Source organism: Notolepis coatsorum (assembly GCF_963971535.1).
Source record: "Notolepis coatsorum genome assembly, chromosome: 15".
In the NCBI taxonomy this organism is placed as follows: Eukaryota; Metazoa; Chordata; class Actinopteri; order Aulopiformes; family Paralepididae; genus Notolepis; species Notolepis coatsorum.
Window position 1 is genome coordinate 45,695,469 of NC_140179.1, and position 19,959 is coordinate 45,715,427.

The window sequence follows — 19,959 nt, forward strand, 5'->3', positions numbered from 1 at the left end:
AGAAACCATGACACTTCTCTGACCAAAAGTACAATGGAGCTCTATGGAGAAACCATGGCACACCCCTGACTAAAAGTATAATGGAGCTCTATGGAGAAACCATGACACTCCCCTGACTAAAAGTATAATGGAGCTTTATGGAGAAACCATGACACTCCCCTGACTAAAAGTATAATGAAGTCAAGTCAAGTCAAGTCAAGAGTTTTAATTGTCACGGCATACAAGTATACAATGAAATGCGGGTGGTCTTGCCCGCAACAATGTGCAATACAGTGGTACAACATATAATAGAATCCAATAAAAAAAAAACATTGTGCAATAAACAGGTAACAGGTAACATGGTGTGAAGCTCTATGGAGAAACCATGACACTCCCCTGACTAAAAGTATAATGGGGCTCTATGGAGAAATCATGGCTCTCCTCTGACTAAAAGTAGTTTCAAACAGAAACGGCTGGATGTCATTTTGCCAAAACATCTTACCTTACCTTACCTTACCTTAGCTTACCTTACCTTACCACACCATACCTTATCTTTTCAGGCGCGGAGCCAGTGGAGGCGTGCTCATGCTGACAGTCCCGTCGGCCGGGATCGAGCCGTCTCTCTGGGGGGCCTGGCTGGCTCAGGACCCCCGGGGCTCCAGCACCAACATCACCACCACCACCATCACCACCAGTTCACGAGACCAGAGCAACTACAGCAGCTCCAGGCACACAGACACAGCCTGAGAGGAGAGAGAGGGGAGAGAGGAGAGGGAGCAGGAGAGGGAGGAGGAGAGAGAGGAGAGAGCGCAGAGACACAGCAGAGCCCCACATCATTACACACACAGCACGCGGCCACGGCATGGTGAGTGGACACACTGTTGGGAGAATATGCTGCTTACTGCTTACATTTGCTCCACAATGGTGGAACGAACTGCCGACCACAGTTAGGACAGCTGAAACCCATCCAATCTTTCGCTGTCGACTAAAGACACACTTCTTCAATCATTATCTGGGGGCGACAGTGGCTCAGGAGGTAGAGCAGTCGTCTGGCAATCCAGAGGTTCCCGGGGTTCGATTCCCGCTCTTCCCGGGCAGCGTGTCGATGTGTCCTCGAGCAAGACACTTAACCCCTAATTGCTCCCGATGAGCAGGTTGGCACCTTGCATGGTGGCCTCCGCCGTCGGTGTGAATGTGTGATGAATGGGTAAAATGTGAGTAACAACATGTAAAGCACTTTTGATGAACATTGTTACTCAGCTGATAGAGTTGTACCCTTCCTGCTGTCTTGTTGTACAAAACGTGTAAGTCGCTTTGGATAAAAGCGTCAGCTAAATGACTAAATGTAAAAATATTTACTGGGATCTCCTTTCAATCTCAGGAGAAACAGCTGGGAGTTTAATCATTTAGGTGTCACTTGGTGCTCACTGATATCTGAATTGTTGCTCCTAAAGGTTGTTTGCAACACGATCTGTTCGGAAAATTGAAATAAAGTACTAATCGACCACAGGAAAAAGGTTATGGTTTTCCTGTGGTTGATATAAGTATTTTATTTACATATTTTAAACGAGATCGGGGTGTCGTTTGAGACCATTTTAGAATCTGAGAAGACATTGGACCTCATTCCTGAACGCAGTTACTGAAGACATTTCTTCATTGCTGGTCTGCCCAACACCGTCGGCGCAATTGACTGCATGCACGTGTGCGTCAAGGCACCCTCCCCAGATACATTTACATAGCTCAACAGAAAGCAATACCACTCCATTAACGTTCAAATCATCTGCGACGCCCAGAACCACCTGCTCAGCGTGGTCTCCCGCTTCCCAGGAGGTGCACATGCCTCCTATACATCTTCCAGAACAGATCTGTGGGTGTGCACCTCGAGTAAGGAGATCCTGGAGACGCATGGCTAATTGGTAAGTATCTGTGTGTAATTAATCGTTCCAGCAACAATGGGCTTCTATTCTTCTAATGACTTTTATTTGGATCATGGATATGCGCTGGCCCCCTGGTAGATGACCCCACTCACCAACCCTCAGATGGAGCAGGAAGTGGCCTACAAAGAGAGCCACGCACACACTCGTTCCACTGTTGAGCGCAGCATTGGACTGCTGAAAAGACGCTGGATGTCTTTGGACACAGCAGCTGGTACATCGGTGATCTGCTGGTCCACCTCAGACTGAGTCTGCTGTTCCCCCTCCAGTGGCCACCTCAGACTGAGCCTGCTCTTTCTCCTACAGTGGCCACCTCAGACTGAGCCTGCTGTTCCCCCTCCAATGGTCACCTCAGACTGAGCCTGCTGTTCCCCCTCCAGTGGCCACCTCAGACTGAGCCTGCTGTTCCCCCTCCAGTGGCCACCTCAGACTGAGCCTGCTGTTCCCCCTCCAGTGGCCACGTCAGACTGAGCCTGCTGTTCCCCCTCCAGTGTCCACCTCAGACTGAGCCTGCTGTTCCCCCTCCAGTGGCCACCTCAGACTGAAGGCGCTCCCATAGTCCAGCAGACTGTACACAGAGCAGACTCCGTGGACGTCCGCGCGGACTCTTGAGCTTTGATCTCAGCGGACAGCAGACCCACAGGTGCGAAGCTCCAATTTTCTGACGCGCGGACATCCGCGCCGCTGACTTGGTGTCACACAAAACGCTGCTCGGCGTTTTGGTTGACATCGAACTGCATTTAATGTGACGCCGATCTGCATTTTACTCTGAACACTCGCTCCGTGCCAAGAGAGATGTTTGAATGGCTTTTCTAAATGAAGTGTGTAAAATTGCCAGTTTTATTTCGAAATATTGGAAACGGAGATAACGTAGAATGTTATCTCCGTTTCCAATATTTTGAAATAAAACTGGTGCTTTTATTTCATGCAATGCGTGTCTTTTCAGCACCACGCGCGCTGTCCACCTCAAGCCTATACGGTACATTGCATCTCGCTGCCTATATACCTGTTATTCAAGTGCGTAAAACTGCCCGTTTTATTATCGAAATATTGGAAACGGAGATAACATACTCTTTATTTTGACATCGGATGACGACGACATGACAGAAGTTGAACAGCGTGGGGACAATTGTGTAAACTGGCGCGTGACATCTAGGAAATTGGTCCACGGAGGTCCGCTCGACTATGAAGGCTCAAAGAGTCCGCGCGGACGTCCGCGGAGTCTGCTCTGTGTACAGTCTGCTGGACTATGGGAGCGCCTTGAGCCTGCTGTTCCTCCTCCAGTGGCCACCTCAGACTGAGCCTGCTGTTCCCCCTCCAGTGGCCAGCATCTCTCTCCTGTGTTTTGCGATTATTTATTTGGCCTCTGATTTCACATCAACCCATTTCTTTTTCACTTCAGCCGCTGTGCTACCCTCTCCTGACACTAGTAAGAGTAGGTATGGGATATATATATATATTAGGGCTGTCCCCGACTAAGGATTTGGATGGTCGACTATGATTGGCCAAAATTTGCCGTTAGTCGACAAAAAAAAAAGTATCGTTTTAAAAAAAATATATATATATATATTTTTTTATCATTCCATTTGGGCTGTGGGGGGTGCTTAATGTCTGAAGGAGTCGACTGAAGGCTTCTTGTCCTCTGCAAAAGCATGCAATTGGTCCACTGATGGATACATCTTGATATTTGTCTAGTCTAGTGTGTTCATTAGATGGGTGAAATCCTCTTTCAGTGCCTCTGTGCCTGTTTTCGTAGGCAGTTAGCCTCTGGTATGCGTACCATTAGCGTTAGCCACGCTTCTAGGCCTCTTTTCCTTTGGAAAGAATGATAAAAAAAAATATATATATATATATATATATATTATAATTTTTTTATTTTTTTATTTTTTTTACTATTCGACTAAGAGGTTGGTTAGTCGACTACGGCTCCTTTCGACCGATTAGTCGACTAATCGACTAATAGGGGTATATGAACAGGGATATGCAGCAATAGCCCAACAGTTGAAGATAAATATATATATAATGGTACTGTATATACAGTACAATAGTATTATTGTACATGGCTATCATACAGGTATGTCAACAGTAATATATGGGTAGACTATAATAGGATGAGGTGAGTGGCAACCTGTTCCCCCGCCACTAAGAAGGGAACAGGTGCACTGGCGCACCAAAGTTGCCCAGAAGGCCACGCATGACCACTCCGCCACTGTGGTTTTGACCAAATGCACGACTGAGGAAGCGACTGAGCGAACACACCCGTACGAACCATCCGAGCGACAAATGAAGGAGCCCTGCAGACCGTGGTGATTAGAGAGGAACTCCGTCCCCGTTAGAAGTCCTGGGCTCCTCAGAGTCCCATTTGCCTCGTTAAAGTGGCTCATAATCTGTTCTGACAATTGGGCCACAGCTGTGAAGCAAGGCAGGTACTTGAACCAGCAACCTTCTGCTGTAAAAACAGGTGTGAGGCATACGGAGGACGTTATGGTCCAATCTCGCGGTCTGCAGACCATGGTGCACTGCCACTGCTCCTTCTGCCCTGTCTGTCTGTCTGTCTGTCTGTCTGTCTGTCTGTCTGTCTGTCTGTCTGTCTGTCTGTCTGTCTGTCTGTCTGTCTGTCTGTCTGTCTGTCTGTCTGTCTGTCTGTCTGTCTGTCTGTCTGTCTGTCTGTCTGTCTGTCTGTCTGTCTGTCTGTCTGTCTGTCTGTCTGTCTGTCTGTCTGTCTGTCTGTCTGTCTGTCTGTCTGTCTGTCTGTCTATCTATCTATCTAAACCATTGTTCCTTTTTCTTTTCTTGCTCTCTCTCCTTGTATTTTCTCTTTCACATGTTTTTTCCCTTCCGTTACCCATCTTACCTTTTTTTTTACATCTCCAGTATGCTTAGTTTGCTCATTCTCCTTGTAACAAAGATAATAAATAATAAATCGATATGGACCAAACTGCTTAGCTAGCTCATTCTCCTTGTAACAAATATAATAAATAATAAATCTACACTATATGGACCTAATTGTGTCCTTGATAGTGCACGTGGGGTTAATGGGGAAATTGCATTTCAGCAAAAGATTATTCCCATTTATAAAAGCGAACCCTGAATGACCAGATGTTGCAAAGAACACACTGACTGACGCTGGTGACGTTGGGTGACCTGATCTGCAATGCCTTATCAGAGAGAGAAATGTTTATTAGAAGGCTTTTGTCCACAGCTGCATGAACCACAGACGAAGCTAGGCGCGTCATGTTAACCCTTTCACTGCCGCACTACCAACCGGTTAACCATTTCACTGCGACAATACACAGAAGGTTAACCATTTCACTGCCGCACAACAGCAGGTTAACCCTTTCACTGCCACACTACAGAAGGTTAACCCTTTACTATCACACTACCGACGGTAACCGTCGGTAGTGTGATAGTAAAGGGTTAACCTTCTGTAGTGTGGCAGTGAAATGGGTTAATATAGTCTCCTTTTAACTTAAATTTTCCTAGAGCTGCAGCAAAGACTGGAGACTCAGGAGTTGCTGGAGAATACGTCACCCGTAAGAAGGTCTGTTCATGCAAATTCAACCAAGCCCCTCAATATTTGTGACAGCTTGCAAATTTGACTAATAAAATGTGCAGGCTGCTCCACGGCCTGTTGACTTTACCAAAGCGAAAATCAATGCAATTGTAACAATTGCCCACAATTTCCCTCTCAATAAAACACAGATTTATTTTTAGAAGAACAGCTGTACAATCAAGCATTTTGGATTGCAATAATCACAAAATAACTGCAAAATCCAGGTGGGTGATAAATCCTTTTCTGGATACTCTGTCACGCATAGCTGGGAAGTAGTTACAAAAGCGGCAAGCTGGCAGCATCCTTGTTGTGAGGTATTCAGTATTGTTGTCAGACCAGTCCAGCTTGGTGTTAACCCCAGGGAACTTTAGGTCTGCTTCTCTGTGACCTTGCAGTAAAGTTAACATTAGGTTAGGTTTAGTTTATTTGACACATTCAAATACATAGTTAATATATACAGGTGCAGCTTGATAAATTAGAATATCGTGGAAAAGTTATTTAATTTCAGTAATTCAATTCAAAAAGCGAAACTCTTGTAGATTATAGATTCATTACACACAAAGTGAAATATTTCAATCCTTTCTTTGTTTTAATTTAGATGATTATGTCTTACAGCTCATGAAAGCCCAAACTTCTGTATCACCAATAAAAAATTTAAAATAGATGTATTTTTCTTTTGTATATAGAAATGTCGGCCTTCTGAAAAGAAGTAGGGAGGATATAAGGAGAGTGGACAGAGAGATGGAAAAACAGAGAGATAGGGAAAGGAGAGCGAGAACAGTCAGGAATTCTGTGTGTAATGCAAACCGTCTCCGATCTAGGCTCAACAGAATACTGAGAACATTACTGCCACTCTGTCTGTCACTATAGAGGGAAGTGTGTGTGTGTGTGTGTGTGTGTGTGTGTGTGTGTGTGTGTGTGTGTGTGTGTGTGTGTGTGTGTGTGTGTGTGTGTGTGTGTGTGTGTGTGTGTGTGTGTGTGTGTGTGTGTGTGTGTGTGTGTGTGTGTGTGTGTGTGTGTGTGTGTGTGTGTGTGTGTGTGTGTGTGTGTGTGTGTGTGTGTGTGTGTGTGTGCGTGCGTGCGTGCGTGCGTGTGTGTGTGTGTGTGTGTGTGTGTGTGTGTGTGTGTGTGTGTGTGTGTGTGATCATAGACTGGAAATGCACTCTGAGCAGGAGAAACCAAAAATGTATCACAACTATATAAGATACATTCCGTGGGTAGGTAGATAGACACAGTATATAGACAGACAGACAGACAGACAGACAGACAGACAGACAGACAGACAGACAGACAGACAGACAGACAGACAGACAGACAGATAGATAGATAGATAGATAGATAGATAGATAGATAGATAGATAGATAGATAGATAGATAGATAGATAGATAGATAGATAGATAGATAGATAGATAGATAGATAGATAGATAGATAGATAGATAGATAGATAGATAGATAGATAGATAGATAGATAGATAGATAGATAGATAGATAGATAGATAGATAGATAGATAGATAGATAGATAGATAGATAGATAGATAGATAGATAGATAGATAGATAGATAGATAGATAGATAGATAGATAGATAGATAGATAGATAGATAGATAGATAGATAGATAGATAGATAGATAGATAGATAGATAGATAGATAGATAGATAGATAGATAGATAGATAGATAGATAGATAGATAGATAGATAGATAGATAGATAGATAGATAGATAGATAGATAGATAGATAGATAGATAGATAGATAGATAGATAGATAGATAGATAGATAGATAGATAGATAGAGCAGCCTACTGGTTTTAGCAGAAAGCTCTCATCCAGGGAATGTGTATGTAGGTCACCTCAACCCTGTGGCTTGCCTGACTCAGATGTCTGAGTGTGGCCACCTGTTACACTGAAACTACAAAACAAAACGTGTTTCCCATCATCCTTCTAGACCTCTCTCTCTCTCTCTCTCTCTCTCTCTCTCTCTCTCTCTCTCTCTCTCTCTCTCTCTCTCTCTCTCTCTCTCTCTCTCTCTCTCTCTCTCTCTCTCTCTCTCTCTCTCTCTCTCTTCGTGATTCTGAACTTGCCTTCTACTGAAACTCAATATAAGTAATCAAATAGTCTCATTAGTATTCACAAACATACATCAAGTTACGTAACTCAAAACCCAATACACATAACCCATTTACAACTGGTACATCAACTTACTTACTTACTTATGCCTATCGCTCCTTTTGGGGGAGCATAAGCCGTCGACAACAGTTTGCCAGGGTCCTCTGTCCTGTGCTTTGCTTTCCAGCTGTTTCCATGTCAGTCCGCTCTGTGTGATGTCTGTCTCCAAGTCCCTGCGCCAGGTGTTCTTGGGCCGGCCTCTCTTCCTTTTGCCTTGGGGGTTCCATCTAAGGGCCTGTCTGGTGGTGCTGGTGTTTGGTTTGCGTAGTGTGTGGTCGATCCATCCCCACTTTCTTCTCTTGATTTGTTCTTCCACTGGTTGTTCGCCCGTTCTCTGCCAGAGATCACACAAAATCCACAACTATGACTTGTGTCTCATGAAACACTTGCAAGGCAGAGAGAGAGAGAGAGAGAGAGAGAGAGAGAGAGAGAGAGAGAGAGATAGAGAGAGAGAGAGAGAGAGAGAGAGAGAGAGAGAGAGAGAGAGAGAGAGAGAGAGAGAGAGAGAGAGAGAGACACACACACACAGAGAGACACACACAGTGAAAGACAGAGACAGATGCCTTTGATATTCTTTATTAAAACATCTAAACGTTTGCTCCTATTGTTCCACACGCACTCACCGGTACCAGTACATATACATAGCACACACACACACACACACACACACACATAATGAGTCTATTTGATTTCATCTGTCATACTAATATTACACACATAACATACACATGGCTGTCTTGGTATGTTTAAACCACGGATGTCGGGATGTAGTTGTGAGATCTCCCAGGGGGAGACTGTAGTACAGTAGTAGAATACCGCTGGCACACAGTGAGTGTAGTAGTAGAAGACAGCTTGTACACAGAGAGTGTAGTAGTAGAATACAGCTGGCACACAGTGGAATACAGCTTGTACACAGACGGAGAATGTAGTACAACCAAACTTAGTGATGCTACTAGAGAGGATTTCACATTGGATGAAATAACTTTATAAATGATTCTCATCAGGGAAAGCAGCTGGGCCAGATGGATTCGGTGCTGAATTTTACAAGAAATGCTGCGACATTATCGCACCACTCCTCCTCAGAATGATATCTAGTTCTAAGAAGGACAAAGTCTTGCCTAAAACATTATACAAAGCTATCATCGCCCTCATATTAAAAAAGGGGAAGGAGGAAATAGACCCGGCCAGCTACAGACCCATAGCGCTCCAGAAGTTTGACAGAAAGGTAATCACTAAAAGTAATTTATTTCCTTGGGGTTTGATGGAGAGTATTGCCCTGGAGGTCTGAGCACCCTTGAGCTGCCGTGCCAGGAGCCGCTCAGGCTTATCTCCCATTACAAATGGCTTTTGTCTTAGTTTTAAAAGGAGAGTGTTTATTTGACCACCCAGGATAGTTATATTCCTATTTCAGCTTCAATATCTTATTATAATCTTCAGAGCATTATCAATCTCCATCAGTCGTCTCTCTCTCTCCCTCCTGGCAGTGGATTCATACGAAATGATATCCCAGTGAAATAGTGTGGAGTCTGACACTTCCGTAAATTTCATTAAAGGTGTTAACTTGGTGGTGATATCTTCTGCGAATTTCCCTTTGGCGAGTAAGGAAGGCTTGAAACGCCAAGAGTACATTTGTTTGGGGATAGAGAGATTTAGGGACATTGGCAGGGGGCTGTGGTCAGAAATCAATATGTTGTATTTTGGACCATTAATGTTAAGTAAATTAATTAATGGTGCCTGAAACTAAAATATATTTACCAAAAGGGTCTGCCGTCATGGAATGGGACGTGCTCCTTCTATCAGCCAAGTCTGTGTATAGTGGGTGGGAGGGGTTGTCCATGATGATGTGGCGAGTCAAGCTCCACCCGCACCACATTACTGGCCTTCCTGACCAGCTTTTCCAGCTTTTTTTGCATCCCCCGCTCTCAGTCCGTTGTACTGCATACAAGAAAGCGCCCGCAACCACCGACTCATAGAACATCCTCAACATCCTTGTACATACATTGAAGGATCTCAGCCTTCTGAGGAAATAGAGTCGGCTCTGGTCCTTTTTTTTTTTTACTTTCTCTTTTTACCCCGTTTCTTTTTCCATCCTTCCCCCATCCCAATGTTAGTCGTTATGCCAATTCGCAATCCCCTACCTGGTCGTTGCATGCTCTGCCCCCTACTGTTCTCGGTCTGGGAGGGCGGAGACTATCACATGCTTTCTCCGACACATGTGTAGCCAATCCCCACTTCTTTTCACCTGGCAGCGCGGACTCTCACTGGGGGAGTGTAACGTGTGGAAGGAGCACACTACCTCTCCCAGGCGCCCTGACCGATCTGTAGGCGTCACTGTTTTACAACGACCAGGACCCACCCTCGCCGGATTTTCCCAACCGTTAACACTGCCAATTGTGTTAGTATGGACGGTCGGCCAAGCCGGAAGCACCACAGCTGGATTAGATCCCACTGTCTCTGTGGTGGTAGACAGACGCTTAGTCCGCTGGGCTACCCGGCCGCCCGGCTCTGGCCCTTCTTGTAGAGTGCCTCAGTGTGTACTCCTCCTCCCCAGATCCACAGCCACTTACCTGGTCTTCATCACAGTTAGGCACGTTTACACCGGGAATAATTTGTTCGGAACATGAAAAATCGGTGCTCAGTGTTTTCTTAGAGGGCCGAACTAAAGCCTCCGTCACGTTCCAAACCAATTATTCCCGGTGTGAACGCGCCGGCCGGTTCGAAATTACGTTCGGGAACCGGCTCCGGCCGAATTGAGCTGGAGGTGGTTCTTTTTTCACAAGTCCGCCACCAGTGCCCGGTATTCCTCCTCATCACCATCCTTTATACATCCCACTTTCACAGAGTCATCAGAAAACTACTGAAGGTGGCAGGACTCTGACCGATAGTGGAAGTCGTTGGTGTAGACCGTGAAGATTAAGGGGGAGAATGAATGAATGAATGAAAACTTTATTTAACAAATTGCAGAATGGGTACAATACAGTACGGCTCAATAACTTATACACACGGCTCAACACTACAGTGTTGCTGACCAGTCTGTCTGACACACAGTCTTGTAGACGCACATACCTTGACATGATACAAGATACTGATATCCAGTAACTCTTCATTCATTAATTCATTCATTCAATCTTTATTTAATCTCGAAAGATCATTGGACCTCATTCACCAACAGTCTTCATCAGCAAATTTCATCGTAGCTCCACTTACAACCTTTTTGGGCCGATTTTGCTGCATGAGGTCCATTGAGAGCAAGCTCTCATTCACAATGACGTTGAGAAATACAGCAAATAACAAATACAAAAACAGTGTAGAAACAGAAAAGTCAAAACTGCAGACTGTGGTGAAATGGTTGGCTATTAAAGATTTAAACTGACCAATGGATACTAATTTATTGAGTTTTAAAGTGCTTTGCAAAACGTTCCACGTGTCGGAACAGAAGCTAAAAACAGAGTTCCTAACTCAGGTGCAAACTCTGGGGACCGTAAGCATAAGCCAATCACTAGAGCGAGTGTGATGAGGTTCATAAGCAATGAAGTGGTGTAGGGTAGGAGATCACCAATAATGAACAATATGATATATGATTTATAATATGGTAAATATATTCTATATCGTTTATTATAGTGTGCATTTCTCCAGACCTCTCTTGGCAGAGCCTGGTGTGGCCAGCAGTAGCAACCGCCCCCCCCCCCCCCCCCCCCATCCTCACTCAACTCCAACCTGCACGACTCCATCTTTTTAATCCCAGCATACAAACAGCGATCACGCGAAGTCGTCGTGTCACGTGAGACAAAAAAGTGGTCTGACGAATCAGAGGCCGAGCTCCGTGACGCGTTCAAGGATACAGACTGGGACATGTTTGAAGGAAGCGCCAGTGACGTCAGCGAGTATGCTGATACCGTTGTAAGCTACATAACTACAGTGGCAGACGGCATTGTCCCCACAAAGACGGCGCGGGTTTTCCCAAACCAGAAACCTTGGGTGGACAGCACTATAAGAACAGCCCTAAACTCACGCACCACGGCTTATAACCTGGGCAGAGAGTCAGGAAATATGGAAGAATACAAGGCTTCAGTCTACACTCTGCGCAAGGCTGTTAAACTTGCTAAGAGGACATATGCTGAGAAACTGGAGACACAAATGGCACAAAACGACACAAGAGGCTTGTGGAGGGGACTGAAGACAATAACTGACTACAAAGTCAGCGCCCCCGCAATGGGGAGCGACGACGCCTCTCTAGCGGACAAACTCAACTCCTTCTACGCTCGGTTCGGTGTAGACAGTGTCGCCGCTAGCCCTCTGGCTAGTGACGTCACTGGCGCACCGGCTGTTGTGGAGGGGGGGGGGGCAACCGCGGGGGGGCGGGGGCGCTCTCTCGTTGTCGGAACACAGTGTGAGAAGAGCATTTATGCAGGTGAACACCAGGAAGGCTGCAGGCCCAGATGGTATAACAGGACGCATACTTAAGTCCTGTGCAAACCAGCTTGCCCCGGTGTTCACCGCCATATTTAATCAATCCCTGGCGGAGTCAGTAGTCCCTGCCTGCTTCAAGATGTCTACCATCATCCCTGTACCGAAGAAACCCTCCCCAACATGTCCAAATGATTACAGACCGGTGGCACTCACCTCTGTGGTCATGAAATGTTTCGAGAGGCTGGTCAAGGACCACATTTGTGCCTCTCTCCCCAGTGATATGGACCCTATGCAATTTGCATACAGGACAAACAGGTCCACTGATGACGCAGTCTCCCAGGTACTGCACAGCACTCTCTCCCACCTTGACCGTCAGAAGGGGGGCTATGTGAGACTGTTGTTCATTGACTACAGCTCAGCGTTCAACACCATAGTCCCCACCAGACTGGTGGACAAGCTGATCGAGCTAGGCCTGAGCTCCGCCCTGAGCGCCTGGGTACTGGACTTTCTGAGTGAAAGACCCCAGGCGGTCAGGGTGGGGGGTCAGACCTCCAACACCATCACCCTGAGCATCGGGTCCCCCCAGGGCTGTGTTCTAAGCCCCCTGCTGTACTCACTCTACACACACGACTGTGTGGCCAGGTTCAGCTCCAACTCCATTGTGAAGTTCGCCGACGACACGGTGGTGGTGGGGCTGATCTCGGACAACGACGAGAAGGCCTACCGGGAGGAGGTTGAGGTACTGGAACGTTGGTGCCAGGACAACAGCCTGCTCCTGAACATTGGTAAAACCAAGGAGCTGATCGTGGATTATAGGAGAGGACAGCGGGAGACACACACACCACTGAGGATTAACGGGGCTACCGTGGACAGGGTGAGCAGCTTCAAGTACCTGGGGGTCCACATCTCAGAGGACCTGACATGGTCAACACACATAGGCACAGTAGTAAAGAAAGCGAAGCAGCGCCTCTACCACCTGAGACAGTTAAGGAAGTTCAGAGTATCGGGGAAGATACTCCAGTCCTTCTACTCAGGAGCTGTAGAGAGCATCTTGACCGGAAACATCACTGCCTGGTATGGGAACAGCACGGCACAGGACAAGAAGGCCCTACAGAGTGTGGTGCGCTCAGCCGAGCGTACCACGGGTATTGCGCTACCTCCCCTGCAGGCTCTATACAACAAGAGGTGCAAATCCAGAGCCTGCAGGATAATGAAAGACCCCCACCACCCCAATAACAGCCTGTTCCAGCTGCTGAGGTCAGGCAGACGCCTGCGAATTCTAGAGACTAAGACGGAGAGGCTTAGGCTAAGCTTCTTCCCCCAGGCCATCAGAGCCTTGAACAATGAACATTGAGAGACACAGAAACTGAACTATCCACACACAGGTACATACACGACACGCACGCTGAGCACGCTCACACACTAGCAGCCACTTTAACACTCATGCCGCACACACGCACACTTATGGCCAGAGGAAAGGCCACTTAAAGTAGTATAACTTCAGGAACAGTGTATTGCACTACTAAAGCTAACTAGCATGTCCTATATGCTCTGTAAATACTAATGTACAGATACCGAGATGGCACACCATGTACCTGTTTATTGCACTGTTTTATTGGATTCTATTAATATGTTGTACCACTGTATTTTTATTGGATTCTATTATATGTTGTACCACTGTATTGCACATCGTCGCGGGCAAGACCAGCCGCATTTCATTGTATACCTGTATACCGTGACAATTAAAACTCTTGAATCTTGAATCTTGAATCTTGAATCTTCACATCAAACCAAAATATTTGTATCTTTTAAACCCTAGCCATATTTTCAAAGAATTCGCCTAAAGGTACCCAAGTAAATGGAAGATTGCTCCACTTCTACAAGGTCCATTTGCACGTTCTTGGTATCTAGGGACATCTATGGACCTCAGGGAATGTATTCCAAGTGTCAGAAATATTGTGTCTGTTACTATGCTTCAGTAAATTGTATAGAACCAACGGAGAATGCACTTTTTTTTTTAAATCTTTGACAGTGAATAACACTATACTAACATTGACCAGACGTGACAAATTGCCACTGAGCTCTAAGCAAATTAATAAAGGGCAAATGATTTACAGGGGGTTTTGTAGATACAATTCAGAATTTTGCCATTCATTTTGCTGAAACTTTACATATGAATATAGAATATCAGGCCTATAAATTACCTTATTAAGTCATACATGGATCGGGCCAAATCTCCTCTTCCCAATGGCAGAGTTAAATCTGGATTTAGTACCACCAGGCACCCAAATACTGTTAATTAAATCTACTGTAAGTACAGTTACTTTATAATGTCCATAGCTCCGCCATTTTTCATCAGATTGAGACACGGTTATTTTCTAGACGTTCACAGAAAGGTAAAGAAACAAACAACATTGTATTTCATGGCAATAACATTCAGGTTTGTTCAACCTGTGAGATATAATCATGAAAATAACATCAGAATTTTTCGCAAATAATATTTTCAACAGATTTGACATAGGCTGGTGTGAGGTGGGTAGTGTAGTTTTATGAAATGTTGATATCCATCAAAAGCCCTGGGTCTCCTCTCTCTTAGGACTACAACGGTGTCATGACGCTTTATTTCCTCGCGTCTAATTTATCCAGTTTTTGCCGACATATTTATAAACTCATATTTCACTAATATTAATACTTAAAATCATTGGTAAACAGGGGAGCTCCAGTAGCTCACCACGTACCTCGAGCGCTATTTCGGCGCCGGGGACAACCGTGCTCGTCACGGATCTGGGGTTTAGCGAGTTCGAATCCCGGACTGCCGTGCCTTTCCCAGAGTGTCTTCCCCCCCATCTGTACCCCTTCAGCCTGTTTCTGTCGGTCATTCTTGACCAGAGTAAAATGCGATAAACGCAAAAAAGAGCCAGGGGAATGGCCAAAGTTTAAAAAAAAAAAATCATTGGTAAACAAACGCAGTGTTGAAAATATACACTTTGACTGCTGTTTTGATAGGGTTAGGGTCTTTACTCTTGGCTACATTTGAAAAAGAGATGCAACATTAAACTCATAACGTGCTAATACAGACTATATCTATTTATGATGTGATATTAATTTCGGCCCTGTACCATGCCCGTCGGGCTCAACTCATTGACTGCCACGCTGTTTTCCTATCTTTACTCAATGGCGCCAGCGCTATTGACCATTTTCACGATGTTTGCGGACCCATCGTATATTCTATGTTATAGCTATGGAGACAATAGTATGGCTCATTTGACAGGCACTATTTACTGTATAGTCCAACACTGACAAACCAGTTCACATACTTTTGTTTGTGCGCTATTCCACGCTAAACATCGCCCCTTTTCAAAATAATCCAGTCTCTTTTTCTAGATCGCGAGATATGACATGTTATATGCATATGCGCAACTCATTCGTGTTGCTAGCCTGAAACCTATATTATTTCCAAATCAAAGGTATATACCATATATAGATGTTTCTTCACAAAATCATCAAGGGGGGGGGGGGGTCGTTTTACGAAGCTGCTGTGGTGTCACATTAAGGGAGTCTCTCACGCCAGAGTTGAAGCGCCACAGGGGAGGAGATATAGGGGAGTGGTAGGTGTGTGTACGGTGGTGATTCTGTGAATGAATAAAGTAGTCACTGAAGGACCTGTCACGCGCATTATTGTATCGCCTCTTCCTTCAACTTCCCACACTGCGATCGTTACCAAAAGCATGTTTTAGGTTCGGTAAAATACGACGCTGTGATCAATACAAAAGCATGTTTTAGGTTCAGTAAAATAGACCTAAAATAGAACTTACCTTAGTCAGAAGGTACTCCAAAATGAATAATCCCAGTAGTTCCATCGCGATCGCCATTAGTCGTGTGCATTGGGCGTGGTTATAATACGGGAAACAATAGGTTTCAGGCGAGCAGATTCGAAACCAGAGAAATCTCGGTTTGGCGCAGAAAGGGTTAAGGGCTTAACGAAATGCAGGGGCCTCTTTTGCCAATCTTTCTTCAAAGATAATTCTTAGGGCATTTCTGCTTTTATCGTGGACAGGACAGTCAGAGTCAGGAAACCAGGTGAAGAGATGGGGGAGGACATGCAACGATCTCTGTGACATTTGTTCAAACTTAACACGTTAGATGATGGCGGTAAATCACTGTAGCCCCCCCTCCCATTCCTGCAGGGCTCGCTGTGGCTGCAGCAGGGGTGCGGTTACACTCGCTGGTGCTGCTGCTGGCAGCTTCTGAATTACTTGTATCTTTTGCCTTGAAAAAAAGAACGTATATCCATTTAGCTATTTAGCATTTTGCGCCCTGGTGTTCCCTACAAAGAAATTGGCGGGCGGAAATTCGAATGCGGGATGTTTACAAAAAAGAAATGATGCTTTGCGGCGTGATTGGTTACTGACTGTACATGGAATGCTTGAATGCTTTTTACCTAAACCTACCCATAATCACCTTACTGACTTGTCACCAGGGGGCTGCAGCACAACACACACACAATATAGTAGCCTATATAATGCTGCACAGTGTGCTGCACACTAGGGCTGTCCCCGACTAAGGATTTGGATGGTCGACTATGATTGGCCAAAATTTGCTGTTAGTCTAGACTATTGGTCGACAAAAAAAATATATATATATATATTATAATTTTTTTTGTATCATTCCATTTGGGCTGTGGGGGGTGCTTAATGTCTGAAGGAGTCGACTGAAGGCTTCTTGTCCTCTGCAAAAGCATGCAATTGGTCCACTGATGGATACATCTTGATATTTGTCTAGTCTAGTGTGTTCATCAGATGGGTGAAATCCTCTTTCAGTGCCTCTGTGCCTGTTTTCGTAGGCAGTTAGCCTCTGGTATGCGTGCCATTAGCGTTAGCCACGCTTCTAGGCCTCTTTTCTTTTGGAAAGAATGATAAATAAAATTAAAAAAAAAATCTATTATTATATATTTATTTATTTATTTTTACTATTCGACTAAGAGGTTGGTTAGTCGACTACGGCTCCTTTCGAACGATTAGTCGACTAATCGACTAATAGGGGTCAGCCCTAGTGCGCACATATATTATATATAATTAAGAAAAATTCCCAGCATAACATTTGGGTAGGCTTAGCCTACCCTAACCTTCATTACGGGCCACCTATATGCACATACCCCCTCCATTCCTCAAAGAGCATCCCCTCCAACATAACCTCGTTATGCTATCTAGACGACAGCGGTGGAATGATGCTGCAAAGGTTGACGGTCGTTCCAATTACCTGCATCTCCAGGTGTAACACGCGGTGGAACGCAGCCAACGGCCACTATATGCTTCTCTCTGAGACATTGGCTGTGACTTTTCTAGCAGAAAACACATTTATAGAAACAGATGCCCTACTTCCTCTCGGTAATGGATGACCGCATTACCTACCTATACCCAATCCATGCAGGCTGGATCTATTAGTACTGGTGTGACAACGCTAGGCGGGGGATGGCTGGAGGTGGGAATGGGGGGGGGGGATGGCTACAGTGATTTACCTCCATCATCTAACGTGTTACGTTTGAACAAATGTCACAGAGATCGAGGTCAACTGAGTACTGGGGGTATCCACCACTCTGAGTTGAAGCCAACCTCTGATTGAACCCTTTCACTGCCACACTACAGAAAGTTAACCCTTTACTATCACACTACCGACTAGGGGGGTGTAACGGAACGGTACACCAAAACCACGGTTCGGTACGTACCTCGGTTTTGAAGTCACGGTTCGGTACGGGTTTTCGGTACAGTGGGGGAAATGTTTGGCTTTCCGTGTTCCACTCAGGGGTGATGTAGTGTGCAGTAACTAATTGTACTTGTTGTAGGGCTGTCAACGTATATTCTATATTGAAATTAATAATCGACTTGTAAAGAAAAGAAAAAATAATTATTATTATATTAGATTGTGAAAAAAAAACGTTGTCTTCGTTCGGTACACACTACAGCCGTTCGGTACGGTACGGTACACACTGAAACGGTTCGGTTCGGTACGGATACGCGCACCTTTACACCCCTACTACCGACAGTTACCGTCGGTAGTGTGTTAGTAAACGGGTTAACCTTCTGTAGTGTGGGAGTGAAAGGGTTAACCTGCTGTTGTGTGGCGGTGAAATGGTTAACCTTCTGTGTATTGTCACAGTGAAAGGGTTAACCGTTTGGTAGCGCGGCAGTGAAAGGGTTAAAACCCCTCCATGCAGAGGACAACAGCTATAACGATTAGATTAGATTCAAATGTATTGTCATCGTAAAGCACAAATACAGTACAACAAAAAGAAGGTTCTGCAAGAACATTGGGGCTGTGATAACAATAATAATAACAATAATAACACAGATGTATATAGTGTTTTCTATTTCTATCAAGGGTTGAGGTAGTGAGACACACACACTAGGATGGAGGGGAGGGCGGCGGGGCTAGGAGAAGGCAGTGGTCAAGAGACGGATCTTGAGGTGGGATTGGAAAATGAAAGGGCTTTGTAGTTATAACCGCTTGGGCCGTGACCCAATATTCTAGCATAAAACCAGGAAGTTATCATCCGCACTTCCATTAGTTCAGCGAATCCCGTGGCTCCTCCTCGTCACATGACCTCCCGACTCTGAGCCGCCGTCGTAGGTCTCCGGGGATTGAGCCGCTCAGTCTGCAGCCGGAGGAAGGGACGGACGTGTTTGATGCCGAAAGTCCCATCTACTGAAATATAGATTGGCGAGGGCCTGAGGCCGAGCAAACACATACAGCTAACTCAGTCTTTTTATGATTCCAGCTTAGTACATGTGGCTTTATTTCGTTTTATTTCCAGGACCTCAGGTGGTGATATTTCAAGTCGTTCCGACGAGGTCGTTGGTTGACAGACCTCATTTTGTCAACTCTCAGATGAAACTCTCTCCTTGCAAGCTGTAAAAATAGATTCATTATTTCATTCATTGTTTCATTATACATTGTGTGTTGAGTACTGACTTTTAATAAGTTTTGTTTTGCAATAATAAAAAAAAAAAAAAAAAAAAAAAAAAAAAAATAGATTCATTAATTAATTAATGAATAAATTAAAAGTTGCCTAAGTAACTTCAAATAACAGTAAGAAGTTAACTCAATAACAGTGAGTGAAAAGGAATGACGCTTGGCTTAAAACAGTACATTAAAAACAGGGTCAATCTGCATTTCACTATGATGCCCCTAGCTTATGGAATGAACTCCAACAGTCGTTTAAAGGGGACATGCATTGCTATTCCTAGCACTATTTGGGCAACTTTACACAATTCCTGTGAGTCTATTGAAGACATCTGTATGTTTTTTTTCCAAAAAATTCATCGTTTTATATTTCTAATCAAGTACTCAAAACCATAATTTTTCAGCCTCAGGATTTCAGGCTGTTATGGCCTGGCTCCGCCCATAAGCACTTTGAGTGACAGTCAGCCCACACAGTCTGCGACTGGTAGACAGAGAGAGAGAGAGAGAGAGAGAGAGAGAGAGAGAGAGAGAGAGAGAGAGAGGGGGTGGGGTGGGAGAGAGAGAGAGAGATAGAGATAGTTAGAGAGAGAGAGAGAGAAAGAGAGAGAGAGAGAGAGAGATAGATAGAGAGAGAGAGATAGAGATAGAGTTAGAGAGAGAGAGAGAGAGAGAGAGAGAGAGAGAGAGAGAGAGAGAGAGAGAGAGAGAGAGAGAGAGAGAAAAAGACAGGCCGTTATTGATAAGGCCCCCTCTCTCCCTCCCTCTCTCTTCCTTTCTTTTTTTCTTTCTTTCACTCTCTCCCTCTCCCGTTCGGGGGGGGGGGGGTGTCGCGCGGCAGCTTGTGCTCCCGAATGGGGGGCCACAAAAACACATTGATACTAACTCCTATTACTATAATACAATGCTAGAGACTGAAAAATGACATTTATAATGCATGTCACCTTTAAGCTTGAGAT